Raw genomic sequence first — 15,251 nt, 5'->3', positions numbered from 1 at the left:
TCAAATCTTACAAAAGTGATGCAATTGTTATTATCCCCATTTTACAGGCAAGAAAACCAAAGAAACGAGAGAGTAGATGGCTTGCCCACCATTCCGTAGCTTGTAAATTTCAGAGCTGGAACTTGATCCCAGATTTTTTAACTACAAGCCTAGTACTGTCACCACATTTTGTCATTATAGTCTTCATTAGGCTCAGCTCATTGCATTGCCAGATCTCTTTGGCAAAGCATTTCATTTTAAGAACACATTTTGTATCCAATCCAATCCATCATTTTCTAAACCTCCTTCCATCTTAGTCTTATTATTTAGATTGAACTTCTTTATGTAAAATCATTGACACCATCTTTTCCTCCAAAAATATTTATTAGGGACATACATGTATGACACTTGTATAGAATGAAGTAACAAGATGTAATTCTTGCATTCCTAGAAATTTATAGCCTATGCCAGAAAATCTCAATTTAGGTGGACATTATTAAGGATGCATAGACAATTGAATAAAAAATATATACTCAAAAAGTATTTCCATAATAAGAGAATACAGGAACAAAGATATCAGTATGGGAAGGTGAGTGAAGTAGCAATCAAATGAAGAAGACATATAATGACCAGCCTGATTTCCTGTCCTTGCATGCCTCTCACTGGAAAGCCCTTTCAGACTAGTTTTATCTCAGATCCTGGGGCCAGTACAGCCATTAGGCAAAGGGAATTATAGGATCATAACTTAGGAGACTCAACATCTAATGACCGTTCTAGTGGTCGCTCCTTAACCTTGTACTTCAGGTCTAGCAAATGAAGTTGTGGCCAAATCTTCTACCCTTTATTCTAGACTAGTCATTAGACCCCTGTCTGGTTCTCCTATACCTACATCCTTATTTTGATGTTCTCACCTGCACCTCATCTCTCTCAGATCAGGGCATTGCTTTGTGTTTTGGCACTCTTCCCAGGTATTAAAGCTTAGTTCCATTCCCACGACATCTGTCAATAGATCCTACTGGTAGATCTGCCTGATGCTTATACCTTTCCTAGTCCCCTACTTCCTTCCTACCCCTAGATTACTCTGATGCTGTACACTTCCCAACCACATACACATACTACCCCTTGATACCCCACAGCTGGATCTCTTTGATGGGTATTTAAGACCTGCCTACACCTCTGCAATACTTCTGTGATGATGCAATATATTGTATCTGCTTTCTTCTAGAACTTGCTACAAGAACTTTCCTGGAACTTTTCTACCTAGCAGATCCATAGTAGAAGATTGTATTTCTTTAGTTAATATCACTAGGTTTTTGCTTTCAATACTTATGAGTATTACATCACCTGCAAGTGCATAGACACATTTCTGAATGACCAAGACAGGTCTTACAGTTCTCACATCTACATAAATTTCATAGGGAAGAAGGTAAGGATTTCAGGTCCTTCAGTGGGAATCTTTTGTTGATGGCTAAGCAGGCAAGAAACTAGCGAGGTTTTCTGATCACTCTTGCATTGAGATCTGAAGCAAAGAATGATGCTTTTTGTCTGTAATAATCCTATTGTATTAAACAAAGAATTTAGTCAATCGAAAAGTTAGTTAAAAGGATACTAGTAGCAACTTGGTGTAGTAGATAGTGCATTAGACCTGGAATCAGGAAGGAAGATCTGGGATTAAATCCAGCCTCAGAAATTCACTATCTGTGCAACCGTGACAAGTCACTTAACTTCTCTGAATTTCAGGTTCCTCATTTGTAAGACACCTACTTGACTAGATTGTTGTGAGGATCAAATGAGTTTACATTAGTATGCAAAGTGCTTGGTGAATCTTAAAATGGCTCTGGCTTTGAGAGCCATTTTATAGCATGGGTATTAGTTGCTCTTTAATTTTTTTTTAAGTTTTCATAGTCAATGCAATTCAGATAAAAGTGGTCTTGGGACAAGGAACTAACCTCCTGCTCCTCTTTTATAATAATATTTGGTGAACTATTGTAGAAGTAGGTGCTATTTTTATACTTGAATAAAAGTTTTGGAAAGTAAACTAATCTTCAATAGATTTACTGAAAGGCTCTTGGTTTTAACTACAGTGGCAGAGAGTGTTGACTATACGTTCTTCAACATATCCCTATATGATTTTTATTTCTTCTACTGTACCTCTATATTTAAAAATTTTTTATTTCCTTTATAGAGATTATCTTAATTGTATCTTTATTTTTTATTATTTTTGATAATTTCATATTCCATATAGAGTATTTAATATGATGACCACCTTAAAACATTGTTCTTAAATTGGTGGGGGGAAGGTTAATATTACATCCAGGTGCTTGTGGAAAACAGTTTTATCCATGTTGATGGTCCATTTCCATGATAGTTTATTTGTTGAATTTTCAAGGATGTTGAGGAGGGGGTTGTATTTGTACTAGTACAGGAGCTTTGTTGTATACTAGTTTATGAGCTTCTAGTGTATAATTTTGGCCACTTGATCATGGCTTTTGAGGTATGCAGCTGGTACTAAATGTTTGCATCCTGTGAAGATATATTGTGTAGTTTCTACAGTTTCTTAAAAAAAAACTGTATTATTCAATAAGTTCAGGCCCCTTAAAAATAGCCTTTCTGCAATTTCTGGTAGCAATGACCAGGTCTTGTTCCATTCTCAAGAACCTCCCTGTTTCTGTAAACAAATACTCTTGACGCAACTATTTGTTTGATGAGTCTTTGTCCCCATCTTGTTGGCTGAGTTCATGCAAATATCTTCTATAGAGTCATTTATTTCCATTCTTGGATTTTGTCTATTTCAAAGGATATTAAGTTATAAAAGGAAATTTCAGGATTCAGGATCATGGAAGTACTGCAGTGATAAGTGATTTTTATTCAGTTGTGTCTGACCGTGACCCCATTTAAGGCTTTCTTGGCAAAGATACTGGAGTAGCTTGCCATTTCCTTCTCCAGCTCATTTTATAAATGAGGAAATTGAGACAAACAAGGTTAAGTGACTTGCCCAGGGTCATACATCTAGTTATTGTCTGAAACCAGATTTGAATTCAGGAAGATGAGTCAGGAAGATGAGTGGACTCCAGGTCCACTGCTCTATCCATCACACCACCTAGCTTCCCTGTGGTAGGAAATAGCAAGATCTACTCTCATAGGTGACTATGGTGGATTAAAAATATAAGCTATAGAAGCTAAGGACACTGATGAATTAGAAGGCAAGTCTGTCTGAAGGGATATTAATATTTATATTGAAATTTTAGAGAAGATGTTGGGGTGGACAAGACAGTGATTCAGATACTGAACTTGAAAAAGGAAGGAGGATGTTCATCCCTAGTAGGTTATATCAACAAAAATGTAGAATGAAAGATAAAGCCATACAGAGTGAATCTTAAAGGATGAGAGTTGCTGAGTGATTGTGGCAGAAGTAGCATCTGAAAGTGGAATTGAAGAGCAAGTATGAAGCCTGTTCTCTTCCTGTGCCATTGTTTGGAGTGGGGAGGGACATGAAAAAGGAACATCCATTACTGGAAAGAATAATCAGAGGTACAGCATCTTAAGGAGGCAGACAGATTTCCACAAGCACAAGAAAATGGAGCATGTGAGGGCAAGAGGTATAAAATGAGGGCAGCTTATAGTTTCTAAGGGAACAAAACAAAAGTAAGAGAGAAGACTTACAAGATAAGAAGAATCAGATTAAGTCTAATGGGATGATAAAACAAAGAATGTTAGGTAGGGAAGGTATTTATTGTTGTGTTTTGGCCTCATCAAGTAGCAGGTGAGAATCCTAGGAATAAAAGGGTTTTACAAGATCTAAGTAGAGAAAGTGCCAGTAAAATAGGCCTTCTATCCTCCAAGGTGTTAACAGAGGGCAGCACCAGCCTGTTCTCTCTTCAAACATCAGTAAATAGGGAGTGGAGGCAGCAGGTAGATTGAGCCATGGATTGTATTGGTAAATAACGGGTGATTATATGTTAATTAATTTTCAAATATATTTGTAATCTGTCATTTAATATGTGTCTTCATTTTCAGATGTTTGCATAATTTTTCTTTTTTTTTTAACTTTAATAGTTGGTCTTTGATTAGGTTCCTTTTTGGTGGGGTTGGTGTTGGGGTTGGGGAAGGGCTTCACTTTGAAAAATTTGTTTAGTGTTTTATATTTTTGAGTCAAGGACCTAGTCAGCTCCATTCTTTATGACTGTAGTAATTGTTATTTAAAGACTCTATTTTATTCAAAACATTTATGAAGGAAAATGCAGCAATAATATTCTTTCAGTTTGTATGCCTTTCCTAAGTGATTTTAATCTACTTCTCTCCCTCCTGATGACCACTTGTTCCTTTGAAAAAAAGTTGCATTGATAGACATTATCTAATTATCATTATCTAATAATCATTTCTGAGTCAACATCTCATCACTCCACCCTCACTCTACCCCAACTAAGATTTAACACTCTCTTAAAACAAAGAAGAAAAGTTAAGCAAATACCCGATACTTTGACTTTATGTGAAAATGTACGCAATTTTCAGCTGTAATGTTCTCCTTCCTCTCTGCCAGGAGGAGCAAAATATGTTTCATAACCTCTTTCCACCACCATCATTATTTTTCAGTGAGGAAGAGTTTAACTTCCTTAAAGTAATCTTTTTAAAATTTTTTTGTTAAAGTGATCTTTCAATTTATATCACTGTAGTTCTTTGGATACTATTCTTTTGGTTCTACTTATTTCACTTTATACCACATCATATAATTTTCCAATGATTCTCTGGATTCTTCACTTTCCTCATTTCTTATTGAACAGTAATATTTTCTTATTCTTATAGTCCACAGTTATTCTTTCATATGTTTCCCCAATCAAGGGGTGTGCCTTTATTTCTGATTTTTTGCTAATGCAGAATGATGCATAAATACTCTGGTATTTATTCAAACTCCGTTTCTACCTTTGATCCCCAGAGACAAGGTTATGGATAGATAAGTCATTTTTCATATATAATGCCAACTTGATATCCATAATGGCCAGACAAATTCACAGTTCCACCAACAATGTATTGGTGGACTTATCTTTTCATGACTCCTCTAGCACTAACTTCCCACTTTTTGGAATTTTTTTTCAAATTTGTATGTTGTCAGTTGAAACCTCAGCTATCTAAATTTGGCATTTCTCTTTTAAATTGGTATTTACTGATAAGAATCTAATGGCAATACTTTGACTACTTTAAGACAATATACATAGCTTTATAACATTTTTTCTTCTAAAGTTTATCGCAGAATTTTAGAACATTAAATCTAAGTGAGATCTCTTGTCCTTCTGATATTTTTTCTTTCCATATGCTATGCTATATGTCCCATATGTATAAAAATAGAAGACAACTGTCTACCCAGCCTCTGAATCTTAAATATTTTATTGTTTGATGCAAATTGGCTACATACTGGTATTCTCCCTAGAAAAAATATACCAGCCTTTATCTTGGGTAGCTTACACAGTGTATACACACTCATATACACATTTATTGGGTGTTAGCTAGAAGGTATAGGGCAAAATGACTTTTTGTGGGATCGTTTTAAATATTGAGTGGAATAACTTTACTCAATTTCCCACATAAGAGGACAGTTGATTGGGCTACTCAAAATGGGAAAAATCTTTAACAACATGAAAGTGGAATGGGGTCACCAGAGCTACTAAAATTAGGAAATATCTATCACCACATAAATTACTGTTATTAATCTCATATATAGGAGCTATCAAAAGCCATATGGTTCCCTATAAGCTAATTACAACCCACTGCCTGTTCCCACGTTCTCCTGTGGGCCTGCCAACAGTTACCTTTATTTTATAAGCAGAATGTATTTCTGGGGAAGAACTTAAATGAGAAAAAAAAAAGCTGGATGAAGACAGGAAAATAGAGAAAAAAGTCTAGCATCTGACATAGAACAAAATGACCAAAATTTTATTTTGGTTTATTAATGTAGGCAAAGACAATGGCTGGAGAAATGTAAGGAGCTATCCCAGAAATGGCAGGTTGGTCAGGGTTCTTGGATCCTGATATAAGAAAGCAGAAACTACTACAAAATTCAATGCAATTATACAGTGTGGGAGTGAAATAATCAAAGAGACAAGAAAAAAAACTTGAAAAAAACTGAATTGGTAGGGGAAATAGCAATAAACAAAATGGAATAAATATTTAAAACAATAACCAAAGAAATATTAAGAGAGGAATCCCAGGAAAGACAGAATGTCATGCAATCAATCCTTCCTAAAAAAAAAAAAGAAATGAAACATCATAAACTATCACCCTCTCTTACTATTTGTTCAATGTTATTTTTTTTGTTCTCTGCTAATTATACACACTTTTTTTAAAAGATTCTTGTCTGTTCCTTTTTTACCATAATTCAATCTCTAGTGTTTCCTGCCTGGGATACATTCTGTGCACAAAGGGTTTGACTAGTCATTGGACCAGCTGTTGTTGCTACGATTGTGAGAGTGTTTAACACCAGCTTTCAAGGCTTTCAGACTCATTACTTCTAAAATAACACCTCCACTGGGCTTCAGAAAATCTTTTCAAAAGACAAAGAATAACAAAAGGAAAATGGGCACTTACAGAGGTTCAAACCTGTCACTCTAGGGTGGCTTTTAGGGCTAATACATTGTTCTTTTTTTGAGAATATTCTTATCCTGCCTAATTTCTACTTTAACTTTTGATCGAACACATTCTGAAATATCTGTGAATAGGATCAAACTTGAAAATTACAAATGGCCATAATCAGAGGAGTGCCTTCACATTTTCAACTATCTTGATCCTTCTCTGATAATGTTGAAGGATAACACTGTCCATTGGGACCAAGTAGAATGAAAAACCCAGTAGGTGAAAATGTAACACCATTTTGGGTTTATTAGCTAAGTAACAATCCCAAGAATAATCCTGTTTTTGCCACTAGATTGTATAACAGGAATAACAAAGGATCTTTGGGGCATTAGTCTTGTTTCCCCAAATTCTAGTTAACTCTTGCTCAGCCTGTAACTTCAAAACAACTCTTTATAGATCCAGCTGATAACAATTCTCTTAGACCTTATGTTGTAGTGAAGCAAAACAGTTTATTTAGGAATAGCATGACAACATGGAAAAGTTACTTGCACATGAAGGGATGTGCTGTAGTCAGCTGAAACTGGTTTCCAAGAACTAATTGTTGAATTTTCAGAGCATTTACATCTCAGAAATCTACAAACACTATAAATTGGGGTTTGAATTATTATTTTGTTTATAGACTTAAGAAAGTGGTGAGGAAAATATTAATAATCCCAAATTTAAAAATATGTTCTGCATATGTATTTTTTTTCAGTGAGCTTATTGTTAAATATCTCCCAGCATATACCTGGGTACAGGCAGGATATATTTAGCAGATGTTCCTCTTTGAAGCATGATTATATGACTGGAGAGAGAGTAGAAACTAGTTAAGTCTCATCAATTCTTTTCTCTTCACTTTCATATTAACATGCCCAAACACTGCCACCAATGCAACCCTTTCCTCTCCCTAGAGAGGAATCTAATATATTTACTCTTCTGCCATGTCCATGCTTTAGTAGAGGAAATCTGGAAGTTTATCATCTCCATAAACCATTTGTTTGTTTATTTGTTTACAATTGGGGTTAAGTGACTTGCCCAGGGTCACACAGCTAGTAAGTGTCAAGTGTTTGGCCTGAGACCAGATTTGAACTCAGGTCCTCCTGACTTCAGGGCCAGTGCTTTATCCACTGTGCCACCTAGTTGCCCCTCCATAAACCTTTTGTTTCCTACCACAATGAGGCAATAGAATATCTCTGTCACTCATGCAAAGGTGGGAGCAAAAATGGCATGCTTTTCAGAAATATCAATGACCCTAGTTTTTTATGCCATAAAAAGAACTCCTTTTGATTTTTTTGTACATAAAGGACCTTTTCTTCATTCTTTAACCCCTTTGAGACATAGGGCTAGAATTGATATAGCTGGGTCAAAGGGAACTGTATAGGAGCTTTTTGTACATGATTCTGAATTCCTTTCCAGAATGGTTGAACCTATTCATGGTACTAATATGCCTGTTTCCCTGCAGCCCTTCCAATTTGTAATTTTTTGTCACCTTTGCTAATATAATGGGTGTGAGATGGAATTTCAGAATTACTTTAATTTGCATTTGTCTAATTATTAGTCATTTGAAACATTTTTTCATATAACTTCAGAAAGCCTGGGTTCCTTCACTTGAGATTCTTCTCTGTATAGCTACTAGGTGAACATATATCATGAGGAGCTCTCCAGCTCTTCTTCCATGGTCATGAAAATTCCAGCTCTTCCCATCACATTCTTAGCTCTACCCACTAAAGAAAAGACTAGGAGTCTTGATGTTGTTCAAGTACAAGAGTGAGAGAAGAAAAACCTAAATTTTAGTAAGCCAAGGCCAGAGGAAGGATAGACTAGCAAGAAACTTTTATCTCTGCCTAACCACTAGCCCATTTCTTATTCTCTCTCCTTTCCTGCCTCCTCTCCCACTCCTTTCCTTCCCCTCCTCCTCCTCCTCCTCCTTCTTCTTCTCCTCCTCCTCCTTCTTCTTCTTCTTCTTTCTCTCTCTCTCTCTCTCTCTCTCTCTCTCTCCTCTCTCTCTCTCTCTCCCTCTCTCTCTCTCTCTCTCTCTCTCTCTCTCTCTCTCTCTCTCTCTCTCTCTCTCTCTCTCTCTCTCCCCCTTTCTCACCCCTTTCTCTCTACCTCCCTTCTCTCTTTCTCTCTCCCTCCATCCCTCCCTCCTTCTCTCCCTCCCAATTTACCTTGGCAATCTGGGTCCTGTTGGCAATGAAGCTATATCACAAATGTCACAGCAATGGCAATTTCTGGTGAAACCACCCAGAAACATTAGGGCCACATCTGACGACTCCTTACATAGGGATCACTTTGAAGATAATAGTTTGTTATCTTTTGAAGACTCTGTCAACATAATAACTTTTAGGAAACTATTTTTTTTAAAGCAACCAAAATGATTCTTGTGATCTTAAATAAAATAATTCCATACCTTTAAGATATTAGATCTTAATACAGAAGTGCAATCCCTTTTCTTTAAAAAATATTAGACCATAGACTATCAGTTGAGAAATAGAACTTTCCCTGTGTAGAGCACTGTGCAGCCTACAAAGCACTTCTACATGTGGGTTGTTCATGATCACCCTTCATAAGGAAGAGAATCATCATCATTCATCCCCTCTTACTAATGAGAAAACAGGCCTAGAGAGGTTAATTAAATAAGTTGCCCAATGGCAGAAAGGCTGAAAATAAAGAGACAATTCAAGAAGTGGTTTCCATTTGTTTATTAATTGCTCAAATAGTTTATTCATTCATGCATCTATTTATTTATTTATTTGCTGATTTATATATTTATTTGCTTATTTATCTGTTTATTTACTTATTTATTTACTGGTTTGTTCATTTATTCATTTATTTCTTTGCTTGTTTGTTTGCAGACTAAGTAATGAGTGGTAATGGCCTACACTTACCATATTTACACAACTTTACAGTTAACCAGTATGGCTCTTTGAGGGCAGGCACAGTCTCTAGTACATAGTAAGTATTTAATAAATGCTTGCTGACTAGCTGACTGATAAATAAGTTATAAACTTGACAATTTAAAAGATATAGAACAGCTTTTATGTCTTTGTGATCATAAAGGGTAAAGGATGATTGAATCACAATTATCTCTTGGGAAATACACAAAACCATCCCTCAAAAACTGGTGTGATTAAAAAAAACAAGGATATTGGAAAAACAAATTTCAGTGTGAAATTCCTTATAGTACTCCATTACAGTGATATTTTATTTGGGTCACAAGCACAAATCCAAATTTTTTTTTCTTCTCCCAGGACTAGTTAAACATAGCAAAATTAAATTACAGTTGAAATTTGGCCATCTTAAATGGTTGATAAACCTCCCCAGGGGCTACTAATCTACATAGATGTAAAAGGGCACAGTATACTTTTTTCTTTACAGCCTGTAAACTTTAAGAGGAAGGAAAAACATATGTTCACATTTGAGAAAAAAAGTTATATTGTTAATTATCAAGGAGAGTGCTTTGTGTGACCCTTTTTTGGTAAACAAAATTATTTATTAGAATAACAAGTTTTGTAATAAATTGTTCAATATGATATATAAAACAAGACATCATAACTGAAAGCAAGGACAAGGCCCTTTAATTTTAATAAAATACTAGACAGAGTTGACTGAAAGAAAACTAAGTACTTCAGAATGACAAATCAGAGGAATGACATCCTGAGAAGGTGATTTGGGGGATTCGGGAAATAGAAACTGAAGGCTCAAGACTAACTTCACTAAAAGATTTACATTGACTCTCATAAAAATTCAGCTGATATACCATTCTTAATGGAGCAAGCATGAAAAATATAGAATTCCCATCATGCCTCAAGGATTTCATCAAAAAGGTAGGCTTTTAAAAAATATATCCTTGAATTGTTTAAATCCCAGCCTAACTTGAATGAAGTGCTAATTCAGTTTCATTATTGCCAGAAATATTTTTTAAATAAAATGTTTTTTGAAGCTCAAACATTTTTTATGATAACATTAGTAGCAAGTACACTGACCATTTCCCAGTCAAATAGTTAATGTTAAACTTGATCATCTGTAAAATGAAAGCATTGAACAAGACTTTCTCTAAGGTACTTTCCAGCTGTAAATCCTATGGTTCTAGGTTCTGAAAACAAAGTCCATAGTGATCCACCAGTTACAAACTTTTAAACAAAGCTATCCACATGTCACATATCTGGGTTCCCTAGGAATGACTAATGAAATCCTTCTAGAGGTTCGTTTTTGATAATCGGTATCTTCCTGCACATCCTTAAACAAGCAGGCTTCTCCTCAAGAATTATGTCTTATGATATTATATTATGGCTAATTATTAACTTGCCTAGTCTCAGGATTAGACTGATACTCATCAGCAGGCTGATCAAATCCTCCAAAAGCTTGAGCTATTGGGAAAAGATTTGAGGCTTGGGGATATCTCATGCGACATCTGTAAGACACAGGGCAGATGTAGTTGTTGACAGTCAATATGTCTGTACCTTCATCATCATAGCTAGCATGTATTTAACTCTTTAAGGTTTGCAAAGTGCTTTTCATTCCATTTCAATGGATCCTCACAACTCTATTAAGTGGATGCTATTATTATCCTTGTTTTACAGGTGAGGAAACTGAGGTGCAGAGGTAAGGGATTTGTCCAGGGTAGCCCAGCTAACATGTTATTAAGTCAAACTCTGAGTCAGGATTTGAACTTATGATATTCATGACTACAAGGCCAGTGCTCTGTTCACTATGTCATTCAACTGCCTTATCCTTCTGGGAAATTGCAGGATGTTCAGAGTATTCCAAAGACAAGCAGGCATTTGGAATATACAATCCAAATTCTAATCTCAAGGGGAGTTGCAAGAAGTATATGGAAAATAACAGCAAATATTTCTGAGTCCACCATTTTTGTTTTTTGTTTGTTTTAGATCTAATTATGGAACAAAAGCTTCATTGTTTATGGAAGGAAATGATCCTGAAGAAATCAAGCTATGTTTTAATCAAGCAAAATTTTAAATATTTTTGCTCATACTCCATGGACTGTCAGTGGTCTTAAAATAGGATCATGGATGTACAGTTGAGACCATCGAATTCCACCTTCACTTTTTACAGATAGGGAAACAAACTGAAGGAGGCTAAGCAACTCTCTCCCTATCACATGTTAATGATTGTTTCAGTAAGGATTTGAACTCAAGTCTTCCCAGCTCAAAACCCAATGCTGCCTCTGTCAACATTTGACCTTGAATTGTTAAGACAAACTCTACCTTTGACAAAGAGCTTTGACAGTTGTAATGTATCCCTGATGATGCATCCCTTAGCACCTCCTCCATAAAAATTTTCTCCAATATTCCCAACCAGAAATAACCCTTCTTCATCTGAACTGCCAAAGCCCTTGGGGTCTACTTAACTCTTTTTTTTTGTCTATTTAACTCTTATTGCACTTTAATATTCTGTCTTTGTGTGGGCCTCCTCCTAGACTATAAGCTCTGGGAAAACAAGAATCACCTTTTATTTATCCTTATACTCCCCACATCCCAAAGTCTTTGTTGTCTAAACAAACGAACTGATGAGTAAATGGTTATTTCATCCTTACGTATTCTTTTTTTAAATGCAGCTTCTGTGTCGGGCTAAATTAGGTATCTATGTGAAAGGGAATTAATTGACAATGGGATATTTAATCATATGAAATGCTGATAGCTGCTAAGTGAAAGAAGAAAGCATTTATGTAATGTGGGCATGATATTTTCAACCTGCTCATTTCAGGGAATGTGCATGACCCTTTGCTTCATTTGTTAATTTATTCTCTAAACAACCATTTTTTAAAGTTCTGTTATATTAAAAAGCACTGTATAAGGTGATTGGAAAACAAAGACTAAATGACAAAAATAGCCCTTACCCTCAAGAAGTTTATATTCTATTGTGGAAAATATGACATTGAAGCAGATAAACAAATATTATATAATTTAAGGAGAAAAACTATTAGCCTCAAGGATAATTAGGAATGACTCCCCATAAGAGGTAGCAAATGCCAGAAAACTGAATCACTTCCTCTTGAATTGTCTTAGAAAGATTCTGAAGATTACCTTGCAAGATAAGGTATTGGACACTGAGGTCCTGACTTGAGCTGAACTATGAAGCATTCAAACTTTACTGCAGAAAATGTAACTCCAATGGACTGGCCATATAGCCCAAATGCCAAATGCATGCTAACTCAAAAGACTATTTTATGTTAACTTGAACGAGGTAAGCACTCACAAGATGGTCAGAAGAAGGGTACAAGGTCTCTCTTAAGAACCTCAGTATCAATTGTGAGACGAGGGAGATGCTAGAACAAGACTGCCCAGCATGGAGTGCCCACATCAAAAAAAGCCACTGTGCTCTATGAGCAAAACAGAATTGCAGAAGCATAAAGGAAACATGAGTTTTGAAAATCCAGAGATATCTCTCTCCTAAATGTTCTAATCCAGGAGGGGGGGACCTGTGGCCCTCTAGGTCTTCAAGTGTGGCCTTTTGACTGAATCCAAATGTCATTTGTTCTGGGACTTTTGGATTCACTAAAAGGGCCACACTTGAGGACCTAGAGGGCCACATGTGGCCTCAATACCACAGGTTCCCCATCCCAATAATAGACTACTTGTGTGTGACCTGTGATAGAGCCTTCTGAACTCAAATTGGACTGATCAGCCACAACCAAGCACCCCATACCCTGACTCTAACATTCTGATGTCATTGGTCCTCTTTGAAGATGAATGATAGACAATAGCAAAAGCTGAGCCTTGAAGAAAAATTCTGAGAGTCAGAGATGGGGAGAGTGCATTCCAGACATGCCAAACAGCCTATGCAAAGACTTGGAGGTGGGAAATGGACTGCAGAATTCTGGGAACAGTTAGTAGCCCTGTCTGGATGTACAGAGGATTGTTATGAAATATGTCTGGAAAGGTAGCCACACTTAAGGGCCCTAAATGACAAACTGAAGAATTTGTATTTTATCCTAGATGTAATAAAGGATGTTCTAATTATTTGGGATATTTTTGCCCCTAACATCAAGCCTGAGTTTGTTTCTTTTTAATTTCCACCCATCACTCCTCATTCCTTTGTGATGCTGCTTCCTTCCCGTCTTGACTTAGCAGAATGCAAGGGTTCTGACATCCAAATATGATGCAAAACATATCTTGTCGAATTGACATTATATCATTGGTAATTTACACATATAGTATTAACTGTCCCTGTTATGCCTTATGTGTTTTAACTATATACTGTACACTGTGTGTTTTGTGCCTGGGGCAATTCATCAGAAAGGGCACAATTTTGTAAATGTAAAAAGAAAATAACATCTTTGCCACAAGAATCTCTGAGAACTAGTGATGACCTTGTGAAAATTTAAGACCTTGATTTTGACTTCAGAGAGTACTTGCATTTTCTTTACTTTTTGATTTCTGGAGCCTTAGGACTTAAACGGCTTTACTGTTCTGCCTCAGTCAAAGGTAGAGGAAATAGCATAGTCTTAGGTGAAATTATTGATGGAATTAAAGACATAAAACTAAAAAGTGCCCTGTCCAAGAACACTTGGCTTATCATGTAATTTTTATACCTGCTACTTTGATATTCTCTCCTCCAAACTGAAGCAGCTTTATGATGAATTTATCACATCTCACAATAGCTGCAGAACCATGTATAAACCTCCCTTTATAGGCACAGGATAGAGACATATGGTATTAAAGTGGTGGATGTCTCCTTTTATATTTTGCTCCAATGTTATTTACACATTGGAGCATAATTCCTAAGAATAAAAGATTGTTCTAGTTTTTGTTTACACTAATCAGAAGGTAGGCTTTTGGAGCAGTGATTTACTCTTGCTCACCTAGACTAAGAAAATATTGTGAACTGATTTGTTATGCTAGAGACATTTCTGTCTCAGCAGTGGTGCTTCCCTTGATTGATCTGATGGTTCAGAATGGAAATATATAGCCTATAGCTTTCAAAGGCCTACTTTATTTGTTGGCCCAATTGTATTAAGCACATATCTCAGTGTACAGAAATTCCTTTGCCAGGACTTAAAATACCAGTTTAATTTTGCATCCCTTCAAAGTCAAACTCAGGTAGTCTATGTTCACTTGGATTTGGACTACCATTGCAATGCTTATTTAAAAGATAAAAGCCTATGTGCCCCACCACACACACACACACACACACACACACACACACACACACACACACACACACACACACACACACACTACCACCACCACCACCACCAGCAAGGACAACAGCAGTAGCACAGGTGGAATGACAAAAAAAAAATTTATCCTGAACTAAAGCAGCAAAATAATGTCATTTTAGGATCATAAAACTCTTAGAAGTCTTACTCCATTCAGCTTGGGTTGTTCCAAAACCATAAGCATCTTTGGTTTTAATAGTGTGAGTTCTTCCTCCATCTATGGCAATGTGATCTAGTGGACAAGAGTGCTGGACTTTGAGTCATGAAGACCTGTATTCAAATCCCACCATAGACACCTATTAACTATCTGACCTTGGGTAAATTATTTAATTTCTCTTGGTTTCATATTCTTCATCTATAAAATGAGACTGGACTTGGTGCCCTTTAATACCCCAAACAGCTCTAAATCTATGACCTATAATTTCAGTCCTGACATAAACTTAGATTGTTTTTTCAGAGAGTCCAGGACTGCTACTCATCATCATCA

General features: G+C 36.2%; 2 long non-coding RNA genes across 2 annotated transcripts in view; both read left to right on the top strand.

The window, feature by feature from the left end:
* The window catches only part of LOC144454424 (uncharacterized), a 381,737-nt gene that overhangs the window by 45,281 nt on the left and 321,205 nt on the right, over window positions 1–15,251 (top strand). The window lies entirely within an intron of this gene.
* LOC110211532 (uncharacterized) lies at window positions 9,443–13,565 on the top strand. The gene is made up of 2 exons (XR_002325427.2): window positions 9,443–9,537; window positions 11,475–13,565. It is a non-coding gene; the product is annotated as an uncharacterized LOC110211532 (long non-coding RNA).

The sequence above is a fragment of the Phascolarctos cinereus genome, unplaced genomic scaffold, assembly GCF_003287225.1.
Source record: "Phascolarctos cinereus isolate Bilbo 61053 unplaced genomic scaffold, phaCin_HiC Scaffold_726;HRSCAF=1367, whole genome shotgun sequence".
Classification (NCBI taxonomy): domain Eukaryota; kingdom Metazoa; phylum Chordata; class Mammalia; order Diprotodontia; family Phascolarctidae; genus Phascolarctos; species Phascolarctos cinereus.
This window is presented reverse-complemented; position numbering and strand designations above follow the sequence as displayed.